The sequence below is a fragment of the Serinus canaria genome, chromosome 8 (genome assembly GCF_022539315.1).
Source record: "Serinus canaria isolate serCan28SL12 chromosome 8, serCan2020, whole genome shotgun sequence".
Classification (NCBI taxonomy): domain Eukaryota; kingdom Metazoa; phylum Chordata; class Aves; order Passeriformes; family Fringillidae; genus Serinus; species Serinus canaria.
In genome coordinates, this window is record NC_066322.1 from 3,486,888 (window position 1) to 3,513,690 (window position 26,803).

At 43.5% G+C, this 26,803-nt stretch overlaps 1 long non-coding RNA gene across 2 annotated transcripts in view; it reads right to left on the reverse strand.

Annotated features, from left to right (window-relative positions):
• Nucleotides 1-26,803, reverse strand: part of LOC108961806 (uncharacterized) — a 119,426-nt gene that overhangs the window by 41,681 nt on the left and 50,942 nt on the right. The window contains exon 3 of one of the 2 annotated variants that reach the window (XR_001990181.3): nucleotides 5,201-5,415. The exons of the other annotated variant lie outside the window; for it this stretch is intronic. This is a non-coding gene — a long non-coding RNA (uncharacterized LOC108961806). Of the gene's footprint in view, nucleotides 1-5,200; nucleotides 5,416-26,803 lie in introns of those variants that run through there. 2 annotated transcript variants of the gene reach the window in all.

Consider the following 26,803-nt stretch of genomic DNA (forward strand, 5'->3'; position numbering starts at 1 on the left):
CTGCTGTATATTGACATCTGTTGGAGGTGTGAGAGCTCAAACTGCTGATCCCTGTCCCTGTCAATGCTGTTTCCTATCAAGAACAAGCAGCTCTGTACCCTTTTTACCTTGGATGCATCCTCTGTTTCCCTTCATCCCAAATCTAATTCAGATGAGAAGTATTTTAGTGAATGTGCTTCGCCTGCCTAAACAGAAATATTAGAGCAGCTACTTAAATGGTAATTGATAAATGCATAAAATTGCTACCATTCAAACTGCAAATCAGTTAGCAAAATTCAATGAGGGTTTAAACATTTCATTGCATTAATGATATAAATGCATAAATTTACAGAGAGCAGCATCCAGCCACTTGGCAGCCTTCCACTGTATTTACTTAAAGGTGATAATGCATTTAAAAAGCACTTGAAGCAGAATATGTATTAAACACTACTAAACTTGCAGAGATTTATTAGCACAGGCTTTTAGACTGTCTCTGCCCCGAGGCAAACTCATTTTTATTTCTGAAAATTAAAAAAAATAGAGCAATACATCATTTTAAGAAACACCAGCAGGGTCACTATGGGAGTTATCTAGAAATTCAGTATTTCTTCACGAGAAGTGCAGGTCTGTAGCCTTTAGCTGGTGTGGAACTGACTGATAACAGTGCCCCAGAACTGCTGATAATATCCACAGGATGTTCATTTACACATTAGTGAAAGAATGGAAGTTTGGAAAATTTTCTAGGATCTCCAGAGATTAATGATCTGGCACTTCCAGCACCTTAAAGTGCTCTGATTTCTCAGGCAGCACTGAAATCTTGTCCTGTTCAGACAAAAATCAGGCACTGCCAATTCTTTGGAGAACTTCAGCTGATGAACATTATTAATTCTCACAGCAGATGTGAACAAAGGGAGCAGGAAAATATTTGCAGATATTTAAATGTATTTGCAAAAGTGGTCTATGAGCATTTTTAGGGTAGAGAGGATGCAAAAGGAAATATCCTAAATATTAAATATGGATCTCAGTATGGACCAGCTGGATATGTGCCTGCACCACTAACTTCACTGAACAGAAATCCTCAGAGCTTGGAAAGCAAGTAGGAAGCAGGGCTTGAGCTGGAATAAAACAATGTGATTGAGGTGGTTGGTCAAACAACTGTGGGGACAATGTGTGCTGTGTATCCTGGCAGCTTGGGATGGAACCCATGGCTTCATTTCAGCAACAGAACAGCAAACACTGTTTGTGGCTGGAGAATCAAATCAGAGTCAACTCACCACTGTGCAGAGTTCACCTGCTCCACCCCCACCTGTCAAGGCTCCTCAATGCACCCAAATCTCAAACACAAAGGACAGCACCTTCACTTCCATGTGGAGGACATGCATGAAGGGTGGCACTCCTTGTCACCCAGCAATAGTACAAGGCACAGCATTCATGTCCCAAAAACTGTGTCAGGGTTCTCTCTGAAGTCCACCACACCATCCTAATTAGTGATTTTAGTAAGGAGGAACATAAATTAGTGAAAATTTGCAGCATGAACCTTCCCACTTTCCCACCAAGGTCAGAAAGCACAACTCCTGCAGGCTGCCATGGTGAAATTCTGACTGTCTCATGCCTGGTAGGGTCAGGAACATGAGATGCATGTGTAAACACAGCCTGGCTGATCTGCTCCACAGAGACACATCCTGCCCTTGGGTTTTTGGGTCTATACTGACAGAGCAGGCACCCTTCTCCTGGCTGGGGCATGTTCTGAATGGCTGAGCTGCAATGAGCAGATGACAGAGATTTGTCTCTATTTTAATGGTTTTCTGGCCAAAAGCCTCTCTAGAATTTAACTCAGCAAGACCTTTAAATACAACTGAGAGCAGAATTTGGCTCAGGGAGTGTTTCCCCATTTTATTCCCTACAGCTTTTCATTACCACCTTCTAAATCTGTAACGAAACCAGGAGTGTTTTTATGGTGCTCTGTATGAGAGCGTTGCTAATAAGTAGCTCCATTAAAAATAGTAAACATAAATCATTTATTCATTTTATGCATTTCTAAGTCCACTTGAGAATATTTTCGGCTGAGCCAAGGCACAAGTTAAGGGTGTTAATTATTATCTTACTAGAGCAATCAGTTAATAAGGCAGTTAGGAGAGATGTTTGTTAGGAGGTTCTGGGGTGCCCGGAGGCTACTGAAGTCATTGTCTGGGAAAGAACACGACCGCTGGAGCTCGCAGGAGTCTGGTGGCACCCACCCAAAGCCCTGGAGGCCTCTGTCTGCAAATTAGCTGAGAGGAGAAAGCAGACACCAGGTCTGAGCAGGGAGCTGTAAACAAGAGGTAGAACTCCCAGCACAGCTCTCACAGAGCAGAGCAGTGGCTGGGGCCCCTGCAAGGAGGCTGAAGGAGCTCAGTCAGTGGGGTGGACATGGGGAGGGAATTGGGTTCAATTTCTTTCTCCCCACAAACAGCAGCAGCCTTTTCTATGCTCTGCTGTCTCCTCAGGCCAATAACAGGGCTCTGCACCACTTACAAAGCTGAGCACCTTGAAGCAGCTCTGCTCTCCCTAGACCTTTCATCCCTTGTGAGGATGCAAATGCTTTCAGTCCAGGACAGAGGAGCTCCTTTATTCACTGTCCTGGCCCACCAGAACTGGGTGGACATCTAGACCAGTGTGGTACTGACCAAAGCCATCAACTGACTGACCATGGCCTGAGAGCCTTTGCTCCCACTGTGCTTCCTGAGAGGTTGATCCCACTAAACCCACTCTGGTAAGTGGTGCTTCAATCCAGAGGCCAAGAACAGGGTGAATTGTCAGATTAAATGCTAAAGGTTCAAGGAGAGCAGCACATTGGGACATCCTGCTCTTCTTCTGTCTGATTTCTGCCTGTTTACTGCTCAGTAACTCCTGCTCTGCACTCACCACTGCAGCAGCAGTGGGTGCCAGGAGCCAAACACGTCCATTAGTGACTTGCAGGAGGGAGGTTATCCCAGTTTCCCGAAACCCAAGGAAAACCACAGCTGTCTGCCCTCAGCCTAGGGTGTGTCAAGGAACCTGTCCACAAGGGAAGTGTTTCTGGTTATGAATTACATGCTCCAACATCCCCGTGACTCTGCTAGGGATGCACTCCGAGGTGCTCCAGGGGAAGCCTGTTCTAGGAGCTGAATTCTCCCTGGGGGATGGAAGAAATATTAGAGGAGTTGCTGGGGAAGGGAGGGGAAGAAGCCACTTTCTGATGTACTTCAAAGCCAAATAATCTGGCTCCTTCTGTCTGACATCCACAGGGGATGATCTTATGAAACTTCAAAACATTTAAACAGATTTGCAGCACAGAAATAATTTTAAAATGCTGCTCCTTTTACTTGTCCTCCCTAATCCAGTTAGCCCTCAAAAATATAGCTGTAGGAGAGAGATCCCATTTCACTTGCGTGTGGGAAACCCTCTTTACTTGAGACAAAACAACAAGTCCAAGAACATATCCCAGATCTGTCCTACAGTTTGGGATAGTACCTAAGCAGAGGCCTGTTCCTTGTCAGTGAGGGAAATACTGTCAGTCCCATTTTGCAGATGGGAAATTGAGAAAGAACAGGTTGAATAGCTAATCCAAGGACACAGGAAAATCCATAATCTGAAAATTTGAAAGTGACCCAACATCTCCTAACTTCATCCAATGGGATTGCTGTTGGACAGATCCTTTTTTCTCTCAGGAGATTCAGTAAAACTTCCAACGAATCCAGCATGAACAGTCCAGAGCTGACACTGTTCTCTCTCCAATGGGAGAACATAGATGGAAAATAAATATTAGATACATTTCATTCATTATTTAATATTCCATCTGGGTTTTTGCTGGAATGGCTGGCTCAGGAGTACAACTTTGGCCAACCATTGCCCTGACAGAGCTCCAGCATCTCTCTGCCAGAGAAACCCCTCCTTCCCACAGACAGGGAGATATTTCAGAACTATTATTCTGTAGAGTTCAATTGATGCTCCAGAAGACAACTTTGCTTTTAAAGAGATTAAGTTGATTCCTTCCCATAAATTCAGTTGCTACCCCAACTATGCCTCATTGAGAAAACTTACTCTGACAAGAGTCATGAATTATAACCAGGATAAAATGTTTCATTAAAATACAGATAAGGGAACTTAAGAAGCAAGGGGTTTGTATGGCAAAACCAATTTTGCTGCAAAAGCAAATCCACAGCCATTTTTCAGGTCACTAAGTTGAAGTCTGAGTGTTATAAATCCATCATCAGTGTTTTCCTACAGCTATAGTAGCTGACACATCTGAATCCCTGGGAGCTAAAAGCATGCCAGGAGAAATGAGCACCATCAAAACACATCAGGAGGAGATGTACAGCAAGGGCTATAATGTACCTGACTGCTGACAGGACAATATTGGCTTCCCTTCCCCAAGAGTTCATCATCAACCACTGCCTGTCCATGAAGGAATTGATTTAAGGGTATCAATTAAAAATTAGCCCCAGTATCACTAGAGAGATGGATTTAAGCATAATTAATGCAAAAAGCTTAATAGAATTCTTTTTGAGGTTCAGCTGAGTATCCCTGATGATGGTGCTTGTGCAGCATTCCCTCTTTCAGGGGACTGTAAATTATTCCCTCTTGCACTCATCCATTGGAGTAGTTGTAAAATCTTGATTATATCCATGTCAGATGGGTTCAGTTCAAAATAGAACTGCCCAGAAAATTATCCCTCCCTCCCCCACAAAACATTACCATTGCATTAAAAAATATGTTAATAATTAAGCAAACAATTGTGGATAAAATCATCTCCAAGGTTTTGTTTTTCTGGTGAAAAATGCGTGTGAAAAAAGAGCTTCTTCCTCACAGTGTTCAAAGGTCATGTTTATGTCTAGCTTCAAGTAAACAACAAATTTGTCAGTAACATTTTGATCAAGAGCATTATTTCCCCTAGGTGATAATCCAAGTTAATTTACAAGCAAAATGGGGTCACAACTTCAGTCTGTGAAGGAAGAAAGTCCTAGGAATCACTGCTGTGCCATCATTAAGTGTCAGGCACGTCTGCAAAAATCCACGTCAGGGAGAAGAGCTTCAAATGGGTCTTGTTAGCTGAAATACCCTTAAATGGAGCTACCAAGGTTTTGAAACTGGGTTTGTCTCACACCCCCACAGTGCTGGGTGATTTTGTCCCTTTCTGCCCTGTCCCAACATGCTGCCATCCACAGTGTGTGACTCAGGACAGCTTGGGGTCAGCTGTGGGGCACAACAATGATCCATCAGGACAACTCCCTGCCTAAGCCAGAGAAGCTCCCAGGAAAAAGCACAGCAAAACTGGGGGTGACGAGAATCACTCTGGAACTGGTATTTCAGGTGTCTCTTACCTCTGTCCTGAAGAACCCCTTCTCCTCATTTTTCTAGAATTTTGTGATGCTGACATGTAAATAATGAAGTCAGAAAAAGTTGCCTCAGTGACATCTGTAAAAAATACTCAAATTCTGTATTATTTTTCTCTTTTCTTTTCTTTTCTTTTCTTTTCTTTTCTTTTCTTTTCTTTTCTTTTCTTTTCTTTTCTTTTCTTTTCTTTTCTTTTCTTTTCTTTTCTTTTCTTTTCTTTTCTTTTCTTTTCTTTTCTTTTCTTTTCTCTAATCTGGACATTACTGTAGGACCTTTGCACTTCAAATCTAAATTTTGCAATATGCTTTTGGAAGCCTTTATATTTTAGAAGCCTATGTATAATATATTCTATTATGAGGACATTCCACCACTCTAAATGCATTCATATTTTAGGTATGCAATATTACCACAGTTTCAAAAATAAACATCTGAAGAAAATTCTGGGGTTTTAAAAATAAGACATTTGTAGCTTAATGTTGTTTGAAGAAATCTGGAATGGTATTAATCATTTCAGTTACTCAGTGATTTCAATACGAATGTACTGAGAGATGCATACGCATCTACTGGTCATGTTAACCTGCCTTCACCAAAAAATATTTCATGTGATACAATGAAATGCTACAAATATGAATCATTACCTTCTAAATCTAAGCTTAGACCTTTAAAAATTGATATGGGTGATTTTTAAAAGTAACTTTCCCATCTTTTTGCAATAATTTTGCCTCTATTTTTAATGCTTGATTTATCTACTCATTCAGAAATCTCTTTCTACAGCCATTCAAAATAATACTGAAATGTCAGTGCCTGGTTACTCAGTTCTTCATGACCTGGGAGCTCAAAGGCCTGTGCAGTGTCAGGGGCTCTCACAGCAGGGAGTAGGAGGGTGAATTTGCAGGGCTTTTGCTCAGTACTCTGGAACTAAACCAGTCATCAGAGGGAAAGGACAAGGCATGGGACTCAGTTCCTCACTTCTACAGACCTGGATCAGGAGCACCAGGAGGGAAGCAAAGGCATCTCCAGGCTTTCAATCCCTGGCAGCTGAAGAGCTGTGTTTTTAGGAGGAATAGGAAGCACCAATCTGCTTTGCAGCCACAGCTCCTAATTCTCATGTTCCACCCAATGCCATTATTTGGAGATTGGATTGTGCAATATTCTCTATTTATTACTGGTTTGGTTTTCCTTTTGTTGCAAGAATGGAGCTGACAGCTGAACACGTGTACCTACATTATGAAATCCTGCTTAACAAGGAAGAGCTAATTAAGCTGTTACAGTGCTGGCCCATGCCCTGAACGCTGCCAGCAACGCCCCACGACTGCGCTGCCCTGGGAGGGACAGGGACGTGACGCAGCACTTGGGGACTCAGCCATGGCAACGTGCCAGGAGAGACAAGTGCCCTTCCAGCCAGACATTGCAAGAGTCTTCCTGCCATGGCAGAGCCACCACCACCTCCTCTCTTCCCAAAAGCAATGTGCACACAATAGGGAGCACAGAAACTTCTCACACAGCTTTTTTTACAAAGCGACCCTGAGGGCGCAGCCTCAGAACTTCTGTATGAAACTGCTCAAAGCCAGCTGGTCACAGCTAAACCTTTCCTTGGAATTCTTGGCCTCAAAGTTTATGGTTTGGTACCCCAAGCCAGTCTCCTCCACAGCCTGGCTGGGATGACCACAGTCAGCAGCACTTTTGCACATTCCCAGCACTTCCCAGGAAGGTGTCTCAGCTGAAGGACTCAGAACCCTCCATGTTATTCCAAGAGGATTACATTATTCCTGATGTAGTAGGAATAAAAAACATTCTGTATTGTAAAATGAACACAGGGTAGCTTTTTTGCACAACAAAAGCCTCCAGCCACAACACCAGCAAGAATTAAAACCACACTTCCAAGATGTCCAGTATATATTTTATATCATTATTCTGCAGACATATGTTTTGTGTGACTTGGTTCATTTATTTCCTTTTTGTTTTCAAAAGCTAACACATGGCCTTGAACAAAAATTACACTTAATTTTTTATTTGTTCAACTCAGTTAAAATCATAGCACTTGCTTTGTAGAGTTTTACATAACAATGTGCTGCTTTGTATGATTTTTATGTAATTTAATTTCAGTAAACTAGCCTGAAATAATTTAGACAGTCTACAAAGAGTTTGTGTATTCAGTGTTAGGGACTTGCATTTTACACATTTATTCATGTCAGACTTAAAATTTGATTTGAGTGTGGGAGTTAGCAGCTTCCCTGTCCCTACATAGAGAAAAAATCCACAACAGGTGACAGAATAAATTCTTCCATCCTATCCAGGACTGCAAGGGAGGGCTGCTAAACTCTGGTGCTCATCTATTCAAATGGAGGACTACTAGGAAAAAAAAAAAAGAAAAGATGGCTCAGGAAAACCATTTTACAAGCTAAAAGGGCTGGGAAGTGTCTTGTGGAAGGCTGGGATTGCCTGATAATGATGGCTGCCTGATGGACAGACTGGATGAAGGAGATAGTTGACAAATGAGATGATGACAGTCCCTCACTGAGCTGTCTGGACAAAGAACAACAAAATGTCAGCAGGAATAAGACAGACTGTATAAATCAGGGGAGAAGGCATGAGCTGGAGCAAACCTGGACATCTCAAAGCTGCTGACCAAGACACACAATACACTGTGCAGCAGGTTTCCTCAGTTATTGTTTTAATAGTTAATAGTGGTTAATATTTTTGGACAGACCCAAAGATCCATTTGGAAGAGCTACCCTAGTGCTGAACAAGGCTGGACTTCTGGGAGTGTGGCTGAACAGGGGGAGATGAAGAGATTAACACATTCTGAGGGTCAGATCCTGGTTTTGTGGAAGGGGAGCAATATAACTGGTGCTCCTGAAAACCAGGGAAAATATTAGTGTGATCACATAGTGAGGGGAGTCTGAGAGGGAGATGACCCTGAGCAAGGGGGACAAACACATTGGTCAATCTGGGGTTGCACTGAGGGAGCTTTTCCTGGCTCTGCCGTAGCAGGGGATCAGAAATGAGACAGAAGTGACTCACAAAGAATGAAAACATTCAGCACAGGCACCCAAGGTGTCAGCAGGAGAACCCCAGTGTGGGTTTGACTGCAGCAGGACGTGCCCACACGGCTTTAAGCAGTCGGTGCCAGATCACTTCTGAAAACAGCAGCTGATTCTTTCTGAAATTTTTCCCCAGAACTGTTTCTTGCGAGGAAGCCCCTGGAAATCAAACGAGCCGTCAGACTTGTGCCACTCGAGTCTGCATTTCTTGTCCTTCGTCTGCTTTCCTTCCTCTTTTTGTGCCTCTTCTGCTTTCGAAGGGACGGCGTGGGGGGCAGCGGGGCTCTGACATCAGAGCTGGAGGCGGTTGCGACACAGCGAAGGCGGCCGGGCAGAGGAGGAGGAGGAGGAGGAAGGGCAGGAGAGGGGGAGGAAGGAGGGCAGCAGAGGAGGAAGGAGGGAGGGCAGCAGAGGAGGAAGGAAGGAAGGCAGCAGAGGAGGAGGGAGGGCAGCAGAGGAGGAGGAAGGAGGGCAGCACGAAGAGGAAGGAGGGCAGCAGAGGAGGAAGAAGGGCAGCAGAGGAGGAAGAAGGGCAGCAGAGGAGGAGGAAGGAGGGCAGCAGAGGAGGAGGAAAGAGGGCAGCAGAGAAGGAGGAGGAGGAGGGAGGGCAGCACGAAGAGGGAGGAGGGCAGCAGAGGAGGAGGAGGAGGAGGAGGAGGAGGGAGGGCAGCAGCAGGCATGAGCAGCTGTCCCGTCCCCAGCCCCGCTCTCAGCTGGGACCGCTCTGCGCTCCCCATCCCGACGCAGATCCCACCAAGGACTGGGCTCCCTCCTCTCCCTTCAGCTGCAGCGACGCCGCAGTCCCAAAGGCTCCAAAACGCCTGTTTTAAATTACAGATAATTCATTTTGATACGCCTTTTCCTTGGATCCATAGACAAAATCAAAGGCAGGTTTCCCTGGGAGATACGCATCAAGCTCTGCCTGCAGCTCCGGAGTGTTGCAACACGGCTCGTAGCAACCAAGGGAGAAATCGGTTCTCCTTTCTACGGCAAGGGGTTGAAAAACAAAATAATTTCATCGTACCATAGGAAAACCAGCTTTAGCAGATTGGTGAAGGCGACTTCCTCTGTATTTTTGAGGCCTGACCAACATCAGGACCACAACTCCAACACAGTCAAGATTAAGCCCATTGTCTGCAGAGATCATTATTAGAGTTAAATTCCTATTAAGGTTTCATGGTCTGAAGAGGAGGGGGTTGGGAGGAAAGTAATGAAGTTACAGCCCTTTATTGTACAAAGGCAACTGGAGACTTTTTTTAGGATGCTATCTATCAGCCTGTCTGGCAAATGTCTGCCTAGTAATAATGTATCCGTCTGCTGAAACAAGCCTAAATAATGCATCATTAGATCAATAATTAATAGGCACATGGGTCAACAAGTTCAAGATTGTTACAGGCAGAGGAGATGTGAAGGAAATGGCTCATTCCAGGCCCTGCCAGGCCCAGCAAAGCAAGCACAGCTTTGCAGAAGAGCGATGGAGGAGTGTTGGCAGCCAAATACCAGAGCAGCACGTGCAGGGGACATGGCTCGTGTCTGCTCAGTCCCCACTCCTCACCCAAAATAGGAACCCACCAGGATGCAACTTCCACAGAACAGAGGAAGAGAGGCAGGGATAGTATCCCATACTCTTGATTTGGAAATCCAACTTCTCTAACCACATTCAACAGCCCAGAGGAAATGTGAGCCAAGTAGATATTGCTGATTTGAGTATCAGCTGATGATAGCAACAGCTGACCTGCTGACCAAAAATCTGTGCCTGAAGTAAGCTGAGGTATTTTAAAATGGAAAGAAAAAAGAATCTAAGTTACCATATGAAAATGAAATCAAGATCAGAGGGGATGTCAAATTAGAAATACAGAAAATAAATTATTATATAAATTATTATATTAATGATGACATCTTTTTTTTTTCCTAACAGGAGTGCTGAAAATCAGGGTATTTTGGAAATTGCAATTCCTCACTCTCAAACCAGGAGGGTGGGCTTCCATCTAATACAGAAGCCTCCTGACATTATTTGGGATCTGGGGACAGAAATGCAAAATTGAGGTTGTTATTCATAAAACAAAGAAAGAGAGGCAAACCATGATTGTGAAAACTTCATCCCCTGCAGGTTAGGCCAAGTATCCACATATCACACGATCAAGCTGATCTATGTACGCACTCCCTGCACATAACAGGACCCCTTAACAATGCAAATATTATTAAAAATATCAAATTAGATGTGAATACAGTGTCTTGATGAAGCAATTATGGTGCCCATGTTAAATTTGTCTTAATAGTAGTAACTTAAATGCTTGGGGGAACGAATTAAGATTTTGGCTAGGTTGAGTTTTATGATGGTCACTTGGTTTTTGGGTTTTTTGGGTTTGGTTTCTTGTTGGGTTTTTTTGTTTGGTTTTTGGTTTTTTTTAACACGTCTCCTATAAGAAAACACAGCAAACATCACAGTTCCATTTTCAGAAAACCACAGCCTGCTTACAACCAAGTCAGTACAGAGGGAAACTGAAAGTAGGAAAGAGAGTAACAAGTTGCAAAGGCAGTTCTAGTAACAAGTCATTTTAAAAAGCAGATGACCAAAATAGAAAAATCCCAAATTAATAGTTACAGTAAACTGTGCTTTTAAAGTTGTGTGATAAGTTAGTTACTGAAGATTCTGTCAGAGGGATTTTCTTCAGAGTGAAGTCCTAGAGTTTATGGAGGCTGATTTGTCCCCTGACCTGTTTCTAACCAGCAAACACTGATCCTCCTCACTCAAGGAATTCCACCAAGCTCAGAGGAGTGACACCAGCAACAAGAGAGGCCAATACACAACCCGTTTCTGAACTAAGATGAATGAATAACAGAAACCTGGGCAGTCCCAGTTCATACAGCCAAGGCTCCCAAGAATGCATTGTGAAGCTTTCTTATTTTCTTCTTACAGAGAAGAACACCTGGCTTTGGTGTTCAAGTGTGCAAAAGCACCAGGAGACTCGTACATCACCTCACACTCCAGAGACCCAAGAACTTGGGAGTATATTCTAAAGAAATTTAGTTCTAAATGCTGAAGGTACTTTTTCTCTCCAACTTTTTCCCAGAAAACACTGTGCTGGTTCCTTGGGAGTTCCTGTCCCACCCAGGAATGCAGCCATGGAGGTGGCTGTGTGGGGCTGTACTCAGTCAGCACACCCCCACTGGGTTATGAAAATCTGCATTTAACCACACAGTTGTAAACTTTGACAGTAAATTCCAATGCCATGTAATGTCCTGGCCTCAGGACAGAGGTTCACATTCCCTAAGGAGGATGGGCCCTGGGAATTGCAAGGGGCTCTGCAATGCTGGGCAGTAACTCAGGAGCAGGAACACAACACCCTGTTCCTGCTAAAGGCCATGTGTCCGTCCCTTCTTCATCCCCTCCCACTTTCCATGGAAGGAAAAGCAGCTGCTTCTGGGGCCCATCTGTACATTGAAATCTTATGGACATGACTAAAGAGTGGAATGTACCTCTGAGGGCATCTGCAAATGATTCCAAGATCTGCAAGACACTAGATAAGGAAAGTAAGTATGGCACCAAGACTTAGGTGGAGTGTAAATTTTCCTAATTAAAGACAATACAGTTTGACAGAAAAGATCAGATGAGAGGACTCCTGACAAGAGGTGTAGAGCATCATTTTGTAAAGAGCCTTAGGGATGTAGATACCCAACTCCCTTTCATTCCTAGTGGCTCATTCCCTTCTCCTTTGAACATCCATGTGGAATGGTGTTAGGTTTACGACTTCTCTCCTCAGGATAAAACAATGAAGGCCATTTTTTTCAACGTATAGAATTGATTTTTCAAGATTCATTTCTGGAGTAAGAACAACCACTTCACATTTCAAAAGTTATTTGTCATAAAGACACATTTCCCTCACCTTAGTTATCCTGAAATCAGAAGGCACCTTCTAGCAATACACTTAGTCCTCACCATCTTCTGACTCTTGAATTGTTGTTTCTCTGACCTTTCTTTACACCAGCTTCATTTTTATTGTGCAAAATTCCTCTGTTCTATTATGCAAAACACTTTTCATCCATTTAGACAAAAGAGCTGGACTTCAACAGATCCTATGTTCCCATAGCAGAAGTTTGGTAGTCAGCAAATTCACATGGCTCATTTTATATGTCCAGTTACTCGATCCCAACTTCTTTCTCACCCACATGATAGGAAGGATTATTCTTCTATTCATGCCTCAGTCTTTTAATGGATTTAGGGCACAGCTCTTAAAAATGTATAAGAGAGACAGGCATCGCCTGATTTTGCTATGGATATTTTATGAGCAAGTCTGGGTGCATGCTGTGTGCTTGAAACAAAAGACTGCACAGTGTGCTACCAGGGCAGGAGCTGTGTCATTATGTCTTACATTCAAGGCTTCTGGGAATCTTGGGCAAGAAAAACAACAAAACAAAGGCATGGGAGAGACACCAAGATCGAGTAAATGGGTCAAGGCAGCATCGATACAATTTGTTGTTATAAGACCTGTAATTCAGTCATTTGTCAGCGATTTAGGAAGCAGCAGCCTGGCCCCTCCTTTTTTTTATTGGCTGTTATTTGGGGCTTGCATTTGTTAGTTAATTGACTTAAACTATTACCTTGAAAAGACAATACTGGTTCCCATGTGCTTCTTACTTCTGCACCTGCAGCAGCCACTGTGAGATGTTTTGGTACCAAAAACCACTTCAGCCATTATTTATCACTAGAGTGATTAACTGACATCTGGAGCATAAACTTCCACTGCTACTGGCCTGATTAAAGGTGTTGGCTGACATTTTTCAGAGCATTCAACCACCAAAGAAGACATCAGTGATGTTCAGGCACTTAAATATTTCAGATGTGTTTTCAAAGAATGCTCTTGCAATGATCTATTCCTTGAGAAAGATGGACACAGGATGGTAATAGGGATACAGCTCACAATCCACTGCTCACCAACCTTTCCAAATCTACTTCTCTTGCCACCACTGCAAATACAAAAAAATGCTGTTTGTATTTTCTTCATTCTCTTTGTATCATTTTCACTATTAGGTAACTACAGACAGGCATGTGGTTCTTTCCATCTGCTGAAGGAAACTGCCCAGCTCAGTACCAGTAACAAATACCCAAATTCTAACTGCAAGCACACACATATAAGGGCACCTTCAGCTAAAAATGTGGGTGTTTTTCTTGCAATCTTACTCAGAAATGAACTTTTAAAGGATCGGCTTTGCCAGAGATATTAGCTTCAATCTTCAGTTTCACTGCAGCTTCATCACCAGGGAGGGCATGAAGGAATTTTTATGTGTTGCTTTTACACGTCACTGTTTTTCCTGTTGGGAAATTTGAGTCTCCTAACAATATATTCCACAGATCCACAGCAACCCCATAATAATACTTAGAACATACACTGTCTTTTGTAAATATTACCTTATTATACTAAATGCAACCACTTCAGTTTGCTATTTATGGGAATGCTCTTTCTCAAGATGCTTCATAGTAGAGAAATGTAAATACCATTGAAGAGGTAGTTTCTATAGAGATTATTTTTCCACTGAATTGTAGAATAAACGGCCCAATTTTCTACAAATCCAGAGCATCTCTCTAAAGTGGCAGATAATGATACTTTACCACTCTGTAGCCATTTATGTCTTTGAAGTTTGCTGTAAATATGAACCACTTATGCCTTTGGGAGTATCCTTAGGTAGTATCATTAGCCTCGCTAAGAAAGGGAGGTAGAAGAGCAGGTAAAAGACTTTACACAGAGTAGGGTGGCACTGCTCAGCAGCTTGATGTGCATCACACTTTTATTGCTGGCTCTTTGACAATCCATCCTGTCCCAGCCTCAGAAAGCACCATATTCACCCCCAGCAAGAACGGGTCTCTCTCTCAACAGTAGCTCTGGAGTGAGGGCTAAACACGACCCCAAAACAGGCAGTAGGAATTTTTGGAAGCTCAGTCAGTTTTGCCCAGTGGATGTGTGAGGAGTTAGCAAGTTCATCTCAGGTTTGGCAGGGCTGTTCCATGCAACAGCCCCAGTCTGGGGCTGGTTTGTCTACAAAACTTCCAACTTGCAAGACAACAAATACAAGGAATCCATTTTTCCTTGTATCAACACAACCTGAAGAAACTTCCATGAGAGTAACCATGAGGAATATCTGTCCTCCCTCAGCCCCTTAGAGAAGGCTGTGCCCATCATGAAAGTTGAGGAAAGAAGCTGAAACTCTCCTGGGCTGAACAACCATTCCTCATTTTTTTGTTGCCCTTTTTTCCAGGGAACAAACCCAGCAACACTCAAAGCCCAGTGTTGCCCATGTGTGTCTCCTGACCCCTTCCCTCTGCACTGGGGCTGTTCCTGCTCCCTAGGCTGCTGTGGAAAGGTGCCTGGGCACCACCATTCACCCCCAAGGTGTTTAGGTGCCAGATCTTGCCGTGGCTGATTGTGCTGCACATCCCCATCCCCGCAGATGCCGCGCGTTAGTGCTGAGCTGGGTGTGGGAGTCGTCCCTCCTCCACACACCAGATGGTTCTGCGTTTGTTTTTAGTGCTCACCTATCTTCTCCTCGACTCCTGAGAGTCATGTGAATCTGGGAAGGGAAAAAAGAAAAGACTTTCCCCAGCAGCTAACAGAAAAATATAATTATCAAGAAGTTTCCTTCTCACGTGTTATCTCAAAACACAGAGAATGTACTCAAGAAGCATTCAGAACTTTCTGAGAAAGGAGGGAAATCAGGAGAGGGGCAAATGTGGGAAGTTGCTCAGTATCCAGACAATGTGGACAGCTCAGGCAGTGCTCCCTCTGCTCCAGGGACAAACGAGACACCCTTCAGGCCAGTCTAGATTGGATTAGACTGTCCAGCAATCAGTGCTGGACTAGATTGCCACTCTGGCTGCCTTCCAGCTCCACTGCATAATGAAGGGCAGGTTCCATTTCAACCTTGTCCTTCCTAAACCAGCAGCATTCAAAAAATGGGGAATCTGCCTGATTTAGCAATGACAATCCATCTAATTTCACTCTTTCACTTTTAGGAATGAACATGTTTTGATTTTAAATAAAATAGGTCATACTTCTGCACTACCTGTGCAGTAAATGAACATGTAAATATATAAATAAATAGAAACTAGTGCAACTCAGGCATTTTATGTGTGATATTTCTTCTCTGGACTTTTTCAGTCCAGTCCTACTAACTGTTGTGATTTATTCTGCAAGTTGAATGAGATCCAGTTCCTGGGGGTATATAATTATGTCTAAACATTTTTTCTCCAACTTGATTGTGTGAAGAAGCCTTAAAGTGCAACCAACCCATATGCATTCTCAAGATTTAAAAACAGAAAGGCAAACGGGGAAATCTCCAAATGAATTTGTAAAAAAGCACCTGAGGAACACCTTGTAAAAGCCTGTCTCAGGTCTCTGGGTTCCTGACACAGACAAATGTGGCTAATGCTGACATGCTAAGGTAGAATTTAGGTCATTTTATCCCTGGAGCCTTGGATCCTGTCAGGATTGGTGTTCTTTCCCTAAGAACCCTCACTTAGCATGATAAGCAGGCCAGGAGGAAATCCAAAACACAATGAGGTCAAAATTGCATCTTTTATAATCACACTGTAGTGAAGGGAAGCAAGAAGAGGCAGCAGCTCAGCTCACAGTAAAGACAATGGCAAAGTATAAAGCCTAAAAATAGGGAGCTCTACAATGAAAACACTCTCAGCCAAGTACACAAGCAGAACCACTCTTCCCTGAGCCTTCCTTTCCTTCTGCAGATCTCTCCCACCTCATGCTTGGGCTTCTCAGCTTTTCAGGCAAAGCAATCTCAGGGCAAACAGAGGAGTGACATGTGCCAGGCACCAGAACTGGCTCCTGCTTCCTGCAGGGAACTGAAAGGGTGTTCAGCAACTCCCAGAGGAGATGGCACTGCTGAAATCACTGCTGGGGCTGCAGGGATTTGGCCAAAAGTGCAGCATCTCTTCCAGCCAGGGAGAACAGTTTTGGAAAGACAAGGGTCACCTCAAATCATCAGGCTGGGTATCCTCATGGAAAAAAACCCAATGCCAATGTCTGGTGCTATCACATCCTGTCCCACTACATCCATATCTTCCCAAACTGCAGAACCCACTTCTCCCCAAAAGTGGTTTCATTTCCTCCCCCACTTCTCCCACCACCAGGAGCCCTCTTTCCTCCTATTCCCAGCGGAGAGTGCTTTGCTCCCCAGCTGATTTGAATTCCTCCCTCCCTCTGTGGGCGAAGAATCATTCAGAGCAGTGGCATTTCAAACTCTGCAGAGAAGGTAGGTAGACTCAATCCAGAGTGGGAGTGCATATCAAGTACAGTGCTAGTGGGTGCATCCAACCCCAAGACCAGAAGTTTCCATACTTTCCTGCTGTATAAACAATGCCTAAGGGCTGGATGCTTCTTCCTGGACATTTGTGTTGATGGCAACTACCACAGCCAAAACCACTGCTAGGCTATATATACAAGTATATCATATTTAATAAGTTAACTTTGTATTGTGTATCATTATTATACCATATAATTACTGCTACCATTACCACAGATCACATAAGATTCAGAAAGAAGTTGGAAATATTATCTTGAAGAAAAGTCTGTAAAAAATGGGGAAAACATTTCTGTTCCATTTGAACTTCTTACCATGAAATGTTTCTCTTTCATCAATAGTGCCTTTTCTATGAAGAACCACTGAATGTAACATTTTAAAACTCATGGCTTATCAACTTTCAGCCTTTTCTGCTGCAAGTGGAGTTTAATTCTAGCCCTATCCCTGCAGAGGAGGCTTGGACTCCTGCATCACCAACAGAGCCCCTTCTAGTTACAGGGTGATTGGAACCAGCAGCCACAGAGTCTCACCACAACCCATGTCTCAGTGACATTTTCATTCTGAGTCACCATTTGATTCAAGGCAAGAAATAAAATTGCCACTGATGGAAGTTCTGCATAATTCTTTATCACCTGAGCACATGAAACAGAAGAGCTACAGAATGAATTAGTCCAGAACTTGGTGTGCTTAACAAATGTTGTTTAATGACTCTGTTCAGAACACCTACATGTTTTGTTCCTGTTACTTGTACAGCTCTTACATGTGACAAGACACTAATTTTTTAACAGAGGAGGGAGGAGAGAGAAGAGTTTATGGACTCTTTTTTTACTGAGTATAATAATAGTAATATGGGGCTCCATACCATCTATGTCTCAGTGACTTCTTTTAAACATGTTCAGCCTATAATTGAAGGATAATTTTTCTTATTGCCAACTCCATCAGCTCACACTGACATCAGAAAACCCAACAGTGTTCTGGCTTACGTTTCATCACCAGTAAAGAATTTTGAAAACTGAATTTTCCTCTGTGTGCATGAGGATAATCCTTAAAATTATGGCTTTGGTTGTACCCAGCAAAGAGGCTGCAGCACATACGTGCCCCAGCAGTCCCTGTATGCACTGGGGTGTCCTGGACATAAATCACAGAATCCCAGAATGGTTTGGATTGGAAGAGAACTTAAATTTCATCCAGTTGCACCCCTGCCATGGGCAGGGACACCTTCCACTATCCCAGGCTGCTCCAAGCACTGTCCAGCATGGCCTGGGACACTTCCAGGGATGGGGCAGCTGCTCTGGACTGCAAACTAACCTTTGCAAACACAGGGTGAGTTTTCAGGAAAGTCACATCTTAGATTGAAAAATCTACTTAAAACCAATAAAACTTCTGTTTTCCTTTGGTCACGCTGTTTCTGTGTCTGATCCTGCCACAGTTCAGATTCCCGTGGTGTAATTAAAGAGACCACAAGTGACAGAGAAAACAAAATATGTGCAAGTGTTACATATAAAGTATTGAGGACAAAGGTTCTTTTAAAAGATCATTTCTGAGTGAACTGACATTGCAGTTTTTCTCACTTGGATTTCAGACAGAGGCTAGCAAAATTTACAGTAACAAACCCTTTAATTCTCTCTCCATTCAGAGAATGACTCAGCACTGCAAGGAAAAGCAGCCTAAATGTTGTGAAGTTTTGACAAACCAGCCGAGGAATGAGCAAGCAGGAGTCCAACGTGGAAGCAGTCACCGAGTTTGTACCTGAGGAAAACTTTCCTGATTACATTTTGGAGGTGGTTTGTCTCAGAGCAGCCTCATTGCAAAGTGAAATCCCATGTGTGCATTAAATCCAGTGCCAAAGAATTCCCTTCTGGGTATAAACCAGTCAAAGAATTACAGGAAGCCCTTCCTTGCAGAGGAAGCCAATTCCAAGTCCCCAAATGCATACCAAAAAAATAACTTTCCTTCCACATTTCTCAATCTTAGGCACCTCTTTCTGCCTCCAGGGTGCCTCCACCACTATTTTCAGAGTTCTCATCTTTCCCCCAAAGCCACAAGACAGCTGGTCCCGAGGAACTCACCAGCCCAGCCTCCACTTGTCTCCAGCTTGGGATGACTTGGACTGCTCCCAGATCCATTTCTTGAGAGCAACCCTTGGATAACCTGCACACTGAGATAACCCCAGGGTCCCTTCCTGCATCTCCTGACAGACCTGTCGATTTGTCCAGCTTCTGGAGGAGACCCTGTGAGACCAGGAATGGAGGGGTCAGATGAGGGGTATCAGAGATAAGGAAGATGCCAGGACTGGGGGAGGGCAGGGGGAAAGGGAAGAGGTCACACAGGACCAGAGGCTGGAGCTGATCACTCTGGAAGATGCTCTGGGGTGAACTTGCAGTGTGGGCTGCAAATCTCCGTGACAGCACAGCTGGGAAATCTCAGTGTGAATCCCTTCAGTTTCTACACTTCACATCCAAGAAGAGCATAAATATTTTTCTTCCTCTGGCTAATTCTTATGCAAATAGAGAGAAGTTACAAGTTATAAGAAGCTGCTGCTCCCCTGTCCAGTTTCACATCAAGTCTTTGCTTCACAGACACGAAAACATGAACACATCATGTCTGGGAAGAAATGTTTCATTCCAGATCCAGGCTGGATCACAGACAAAAGCTGGCATGGCCTCAAATCTCCAGGAGAAGCCATCAGGGGATACTAAGACTGATCTCTTCCTGTGCCTGTTGCAACACATCTGCTTGGGCTGGGATTCCGGGCCACCCCTTTCTGACAAACGTCAGCAAGCAGCGTGTGCTCCTGAAGGCTTTTACATCTGTGTCCGGCTCACGCTCCCTCCAGAAGTTCCTGTTTCATATCCTGTTCTGATGGCTCTGTGTGCATCATGTACATTAATTTCAAGTACACACAGGGGGCAAAAACAATTGTATAATGATTATAATGTCGGAGAATTTGTTAGGGGCCAGCTTGGTATTAAAACCACACTCTCACTCCATAAATGCATATGGACACTCTGCATCATAGCTTGTATTTCAGAGGAAAGTTAAGACACAAAAATAAGAAATTTGGTTCCCAGCAACCTTCTAACATGCATCTTCAGAGACTTCCTAATTTTCAGAATCCTTACCAATGTGCCAAACTGGCTGCTAGAGCCAGCAGCTCTTCCCCATCCCAGTAAAGTGCATTGCTGTAAGTCCTTCAGAGGCAGTGATCTCTGTGACATGGGAGCAGTGAGCAGTAACAGAGACAAGTGAGACAATTTTCCCTCAATGACCTTGAAGGAAAACAGTTCTCCCAAACAGTTGAAGTGTGTTGCAGGACTTTGAAAATCTTGTGTTTCTTTCCTTTGGGAAAGAAATGTCCTGATTTCTAACAAACAGATCTCTTTGCATCCAAGGCCTGCATGGACACTGTGCTGACAGGAAACACAGCCCCTTTAGCCATCAGAGCTCCTGTGCTGCCTATTCCTGCAATTCCAGACAGCAGAGATGGGATTCCAGGCTGCTGTGGGGCGTCCTCAGCTCACACCCACAGACTCTCAACACGCAATTCTCTGCCGACGTGATTTTTCCTACATCTACCCCTGTGCTGGGCACTAATCCAGGGAAGTTAAAATCCCTCCCCCATGACACCCACTCAGCACTACAGTATCTGTTTCCCAATCCTTCTGATAAGTGTTCCTGTTATTCTGTTCTAATCTGGTCCCAAACACACCAGCATGCCCTAAAATCAAACAGCAAAGGAGAACTTAAATAAAGCCTTTACCTGCAAGCAATTTTCCAATGAAAAGCAGACAAATACATCCCAGTCCAAATCCAATAGAGCATCACAGCTCCTGTCTGCTCCTCAATAGCAGTGACCATGCCAGGATATTCATTGAGTGCTACACTCAGCAATCAGACATGAAATAATTCCTGCCATAAAACACCAAGGGCAGTTTGTTTGGTTCTGTTTTCATTCTGCATGTTACAAATGTTTTGTCAAATTTATCTGAATTGCCTTCAGTAAATAAACAAGTCCTAAGACACTTGATGAAGGAACTGTATTTCCCTGATAGAAATACTTTCCCATGTCATTTCCAAAGGGAATGTAAGTCTTCAGTAGGTAATACACCAGTCCTACTCCCATGGCCTACTCAGTCAGACCCAGATTATCTACATCCCCTGAGCAAGAACTGCAACACAGTTGCTGCTGCTCTTCAGTAAAATCTGAGCACAGTCCAGACTCTCTGAGTTACCTGGATAATGCTGTCACTCTCTGTGCTACAGACGTGCTCCTGTGAGCAGTGCTTACACCTCCTGTCAGCTCTAAAGGTGTAAAAGTATATCCATGAAAAACACTCATTACAGGTTCCTAATTTAAGTTACTCTTCTTAGACACAGCATTTTGGGCTTTAGGATTCACATGCATTTCCTGTCCAAGACAATAGGAAGATCTTCTTTCTCCCAATTCCTAATACAGATGTGCCCTAAAAAAAAATCTCCTGAATTGTTTCATTACCAAAACAAGGATTTTTAAGATTGAGGAAGAGAAAAAGAGAGTTGTATACCACATGAGAAAAAGGATTCCCCCTGCATCATTGGTTCTCCTTAGAAACTTAGAGGAGCTTTGTGTAGAAAACACTGAGCTCTGGGAGCATGAAACCCCTCTCAGTTCACTACAGGCACAGCAGATCCAAACAGATCATGGAGCTGGTTATTTGTGTATGTTTATAGCAGCTCACAACTCAGAACAGGTTGAAGATTGAACACAGAAATGCATCTGAGGAATCAGAGAGTTCAGTTTTCACAGTCACCAAAACTGCTCTGCAATTTTTGATCTTCATTTATATCTGCTTTTCTGTCTCCTAAAAGTGCTTGTATATACCTAACTGTTTGTAATGCACTATAAAGAACTGTGAAGAGTTTACACTTCCCTGAATATGACCTGAAGGCTTCAGATTTATTGATTCAGAAATCACATACTTTATTAAGATAAATTATGGGACTACAGAATCAGATGTAATTAATATAATGTGTCCACATTCTCCAAGGAAAAAAAAAAAAGAGAGTGATTATCACTGTGAAATACCAGCCATGGATTAGACAGAGTGAGAAAGAAGAGGATTAAAACGTGGAATGTGGCTCTTGGTCAGATACTCATCTTTAGTGGAGCAAATTTCACCTAATAAGTCATTTTCCCTCCATCCACCAACCACTAATCTCTTGTAAGTGTGTTCCAGGCTACAGAGCAAAATGGAAATCCATGGAAAATGCAGATCCTGGATACCTGTATTTGTGATGCTGTTGACACAGCAGTGGCTCAGGGTGCTCCTGCTCCAGCCACGTTTCCTGTTTCTATAAACATGCTCTGTTTGAAAAGGGGCTACTCTGGGCACACATGTGCACTTTATGGCCACTCCTGTGCCAACATAAATCAGCCCCAAATGCCATCTCAGTGACATCATGTAAGACTTATGCTTAAGGGACTCCACATCCAGAAGTGAGTGGGTTCCAAAGTAATTAATTTGAGGAGTCCACTTACATTTCAATCTCTCAACCAGACAGGCTGTCCCGTGGTTCCTTTGGCTTTTTTGCCTCAGACTCCCCAAATTTCACTCTTCCATTTCCTTCACTTCCTCACCTTTCAGGGTCAGAGTTTAACACCGCAAAGGGAAATGAAACAGAGAAAAACAAAACAAAACAAGCTGTGAAGCAGATTAAAGCCACATTTGACATCTAGAGGGACATGGTTCCTTTTTCAGCTGCAGTTATGAAGCAGTAATAATTTTGTGCCCACAACTCACAGTGTCAGCTTGTGTTTTTAAAAAAAGGAGGTTTTTCAAGTGCATCTTTACTAAAAAAAATTCATGGCTTTTAACATATATTATATTTAATGGATAAGTCAGCTGAATTGTTAATTGTTCTTTTTTTACTGCTTAGAAATGACCTGGGAAGAAAAGAGAAACCCTCTTATACTTCCCTCCACTCTTGGTGCTCTAAATGCACCATCTCTGAGGGGAAGGTGTTTGCAGAGCAAGCCACAGAAATGTGTGCTTCTGCTTCTTAGAGAGGATGGGTCTGCCAAGGGCCTTCTCCTGAGCAGCACCAGGAGAATTGCCATCAGCCCATGGCTCCTGCAGAGCTCCTGCTCTGACTGCACTGCTCAGCAACATCCATCTGCTCAGAGAAAGTCACTCACTGAGGACAGAGCTCAGTTCCTTTCCCAGGAAAATCAGAAAATTAACTCCTACTGCCTTCTGTGGAGGCTGGATCAAATGTAAGTGAGAAGACATGCAATCAGTCATGGGATGAAATGGCCCACAGCATTCAAGAAGAGAGATGCTTTACAGGAGGTAATTAGCTTTTGATTGCCCAATTTATACACAGTGCCCTGAGTCAGTGGGCACGAGGCCATTTCATGGGATCAACCCCAAGCCAAGGATTCCATGTTTCCCCAGCAGAGAAAGCTGGAACTGTTTCACACAGTCAACACAAAGGTTCTCAGCTTGGTCCCACATTCCTCCTGTAAGGCTCTTACAGGCCATGAGGAGGTCACAGGGATCACAGCCCCTTTCTGCAGATCCCAGTCCATTCTGAAACTGCAGCATTCCCACATTTGTTTGTGCAATTCCAGTGCAGAACCTGTTTCTCTCAGACAACCTGATTCAACCTTCATGCTCTTTGAAGAAGAGGCTGGTGATGATGTGGACATTTCTGAGAGAGATCTCCTCTGCTTTGTTTTAAACATTCATCCTCATTTTCAGAAGAGATTTCAGCTTTGTTTCTGGCTTAGTCTGATGAGTGTGTAGCCCATGCCAGGGCAGACTCAATACTTAAATCACAGATTTCCAGGACCTTCTCTAGAGGTCATCATTCCAGCATGATCAAAATAGAATGGAACAATGAGAAGCCAATAAGAAAGGTCAGACTTCATGGACCTGGTGAAAAAGGCCCAGAAAAAGAGCATTAAATCCTGTAGCAGAGCATGGGCATGAGAGGGACTAATCTTTCCTGGTGAATAAATATTTTTTAAACTTTTACTAAACTACTAACCAGACAGAACTGAAAGACCCTCACTTCCAAGTGGATTATTGCATTTCTTTCTTATCTGGGACACAGAAAATCAAATTTCAAAAGCCATTGCCAAGGTTTTGAAAATCTAATATAATTTGCTGAACACCAGTGGCTTTCTCAACAACAGCTTCAATAAACGTGCAACACTTAGCCATGATTTTGGAGATCTGAGGGAGGAACAAGATTTTTCTTTTTTACACTTGTAGCTCTTCCTCTGTACTTGCCTTATGTCTGAAGAGATTTAAACAGAGGGGGAAATGTGGGTAAGGAAGTTATTTTAAAAAAATTTAAAAGTGCATGTGTACAGTCACAGTAACAAAAAGAAATAAAAATCCATGCAGAGACTTGAATTTCTTATAAGAATCTCCCTTATTTCAGAGGAGAAAGACTGAATGATTTTTATGGTAATGTAAAGATAAATGAACAAGTAGAACAATTGAACAAAGCCATTAAACAAGACTAAACTTCCCAGGTACAATTTAACTTAACTCATGGTCATATTGGACCCTCTTGCTCATGTTCAGAGATTTAAAGGTTGGTTCTGGAGCTCAGAGGTGAAACAAAAGTAGCTTTTCAACACATCATCCCAAATTCAGAACTGAATTCTTCCTCTGCCCCCAGGCAAATGGATGATTCTTCCAAGCTGGAGATAGAAGAGCCCTGAAAGAGATCTCACTGCAGGGATCAGCCCCAGCTAACACAGGAACAAGAGTTGAGAGTGGAGGAGATAAAATGAATGTGCAAGTAGGAAGGAATCACAGTACAGACTGGAGGCTTGTCTAGAGTTTTTAAGCTTTTAGGAAAAGAAATGTCTTCCATCACATCCTGTCTCTTGCTTTGGTGATCATTTTGCAACTTCCAAATTTTATCAGCTGAAAAGGGAACACTGTACTTTGCACGTGATGGCACAACATGCTAAACTGATGGGATGATAGCCTGGGCCAGATTAGGGATCTCTCTGGTCCTTCTTCTAGCAACCACACGCAAAAATGTGACAAAAAAGTAAAAGGAAGTTTGCAATAGGTATCTATGGGCAAATCTGCCCACAAGAAGTTTCTTTTTTCTCCCTAAAAGTCAAAGCCTCATTTGGACTCTGAAGTAATTCCTGTGCTTTACACAACTCTTAACTATTTTCAATCCTGTAGTCATTGTCTTCATAAACTGGATAAATGCACATCTTTTCTTCCTGGTAATATTTTTGTGGCAATTAATTTAAGTTCCAGATAGCTTCCAAGATGCTTTAATCAACAGCATATCCTGTCCTCACCACAAAGCTCCCAAAAATTGTATGTGTTAAATCCAGGCTCCAAGAATGCAGACAGGTGCCCACAGGTGGGGGTAAAAATGCCAGAGTTTCCCATGGTAAATGTGATAAACACGTGGCCCAGCTCCCTGGCCAGCTCCTGCCACATATTTGGGAAGAGGAGGTTTGAATCCAGCCAGTGACTCTTCCTTACCCTGCTCCAGGGAGCTGCACCACTAGACACCCACCTGGGAGATGTGCTGTGGGTGCCCATCCCACCCACCTGGGACGTCCTGGATGCCCTGCTGTGGGTGCCCATCTTCCAGCTGTCCCTGGAAAGGATTCTGGCTGCAGGGAAATCCTTCAGGAGAGACTGAGGGATGAAGGAATATACAGGGATACTCCCTGCCTCTGCTACTTCCAGAAATTGCGCTCTTGGGGAGAAGGGGCAAGGAGCCTGAACTGGGGTTTTTAAGTCAGGGGAAGAGGTGGAACAAGTCTTAGGAGAATGTGAGAGGACCTGGGAAATAAAACCAGAGAATTGCTGCAGAGAACCAGAGATCCTTTGGTCAGCAAGGGATCATGCAACAAGCCGGGAATGAAATCATGGCTTGAGCAATGACTTTGTGCCACCAATAGAATCCTGTGGGGAGCAGATGTGGAAAGGGGGGCTCAGCCTGGAGTTTTCACACTTAGCAGCACAGGCAGGGAGCCCAGCTAAAGAGCTGAGGGGGGAATGATTTATGAGGACACAGCTAAATGGTTAAACAACAAGTAAGGGCAGTCATAACAGTCTACAAATACCCACAGGAGTAAATTCCAAGGAGTGTGAGGAATTTTTGGAACAGCAAGATAAATTTGCCAAGACTAAGGTGCAGTGGCTTGTGACACACTTGGCCAAGCAGCTGAAGTGACTGGCTTGGGCAAAGGACAAGCAAAGGAAAGGCAAGGAACAAACCTGGGATGTACAACAGGTGAAAGGGATTATTCAACTCTTCCATGTTCAGGTGAGCTCCAGGTCTCCATCACCAGAGAAGCTACTGGCAATGTTCACTAAGGTACAGGAGTCAGAGACAGGATTTTGGAGCCCTCTTGTAGCTGCTTTTCCCCTTTTTCATGGTAGCAGCAATTACAAGTATGATTTAACTGAGACAGTTTCAGGTTGATAGTACAGATGAAGTCACCCAGCTGCTGTTGCATAACACTCAGAGCTAGAAACACTGTCCACCACAGCAGTGTCACTACAATTAACATCCAATTTGCCCTAGATAAAGGATAAGTGTTAAAATTGTACCTTATCTCATGCCCACTTCACCCTCTGAAATGGCTCTTAAATAGACTTGAAGTTTGTTCTGTGCTGAGCACCTGCATGAGGGGTGAGAGCCAGCACAAAGTCATGTTTCAGGGAGGGAAAGATTTCAGCAGGAGGCCTGGGGGATGTGCCTGATGCTCCACATGAGGCAAAAGTGCTGCTAGGGCTACACTGAGCAGGAATGCAAGGGAAAGGGAAGGAATGCAAAGCAAAAATCGACCAAACAAAAAGGACCTTTGATTTTGGTTCCCAGCATGGCATTGCAGCTGTGGCAGGGTCAGGAAAAAGAGACAGCAAGGTAGAAAGGGAGAATGGGATTGGCTCTGAATCCCTCAGATTGCAAAATTATTGCCTCAGTAAAGGAAATAAATAAAGGTAAAGGGGAGATAAGAGCTCAAGCACAGTCCTGAATTGTGGTAAGGGGGAGAGGAAAGGGATAAAACAAACCAAAGGCACAGCCACAGGAAACAAATGTCGCCCTAAGATACCTTCTATCTCCCTCTTTGT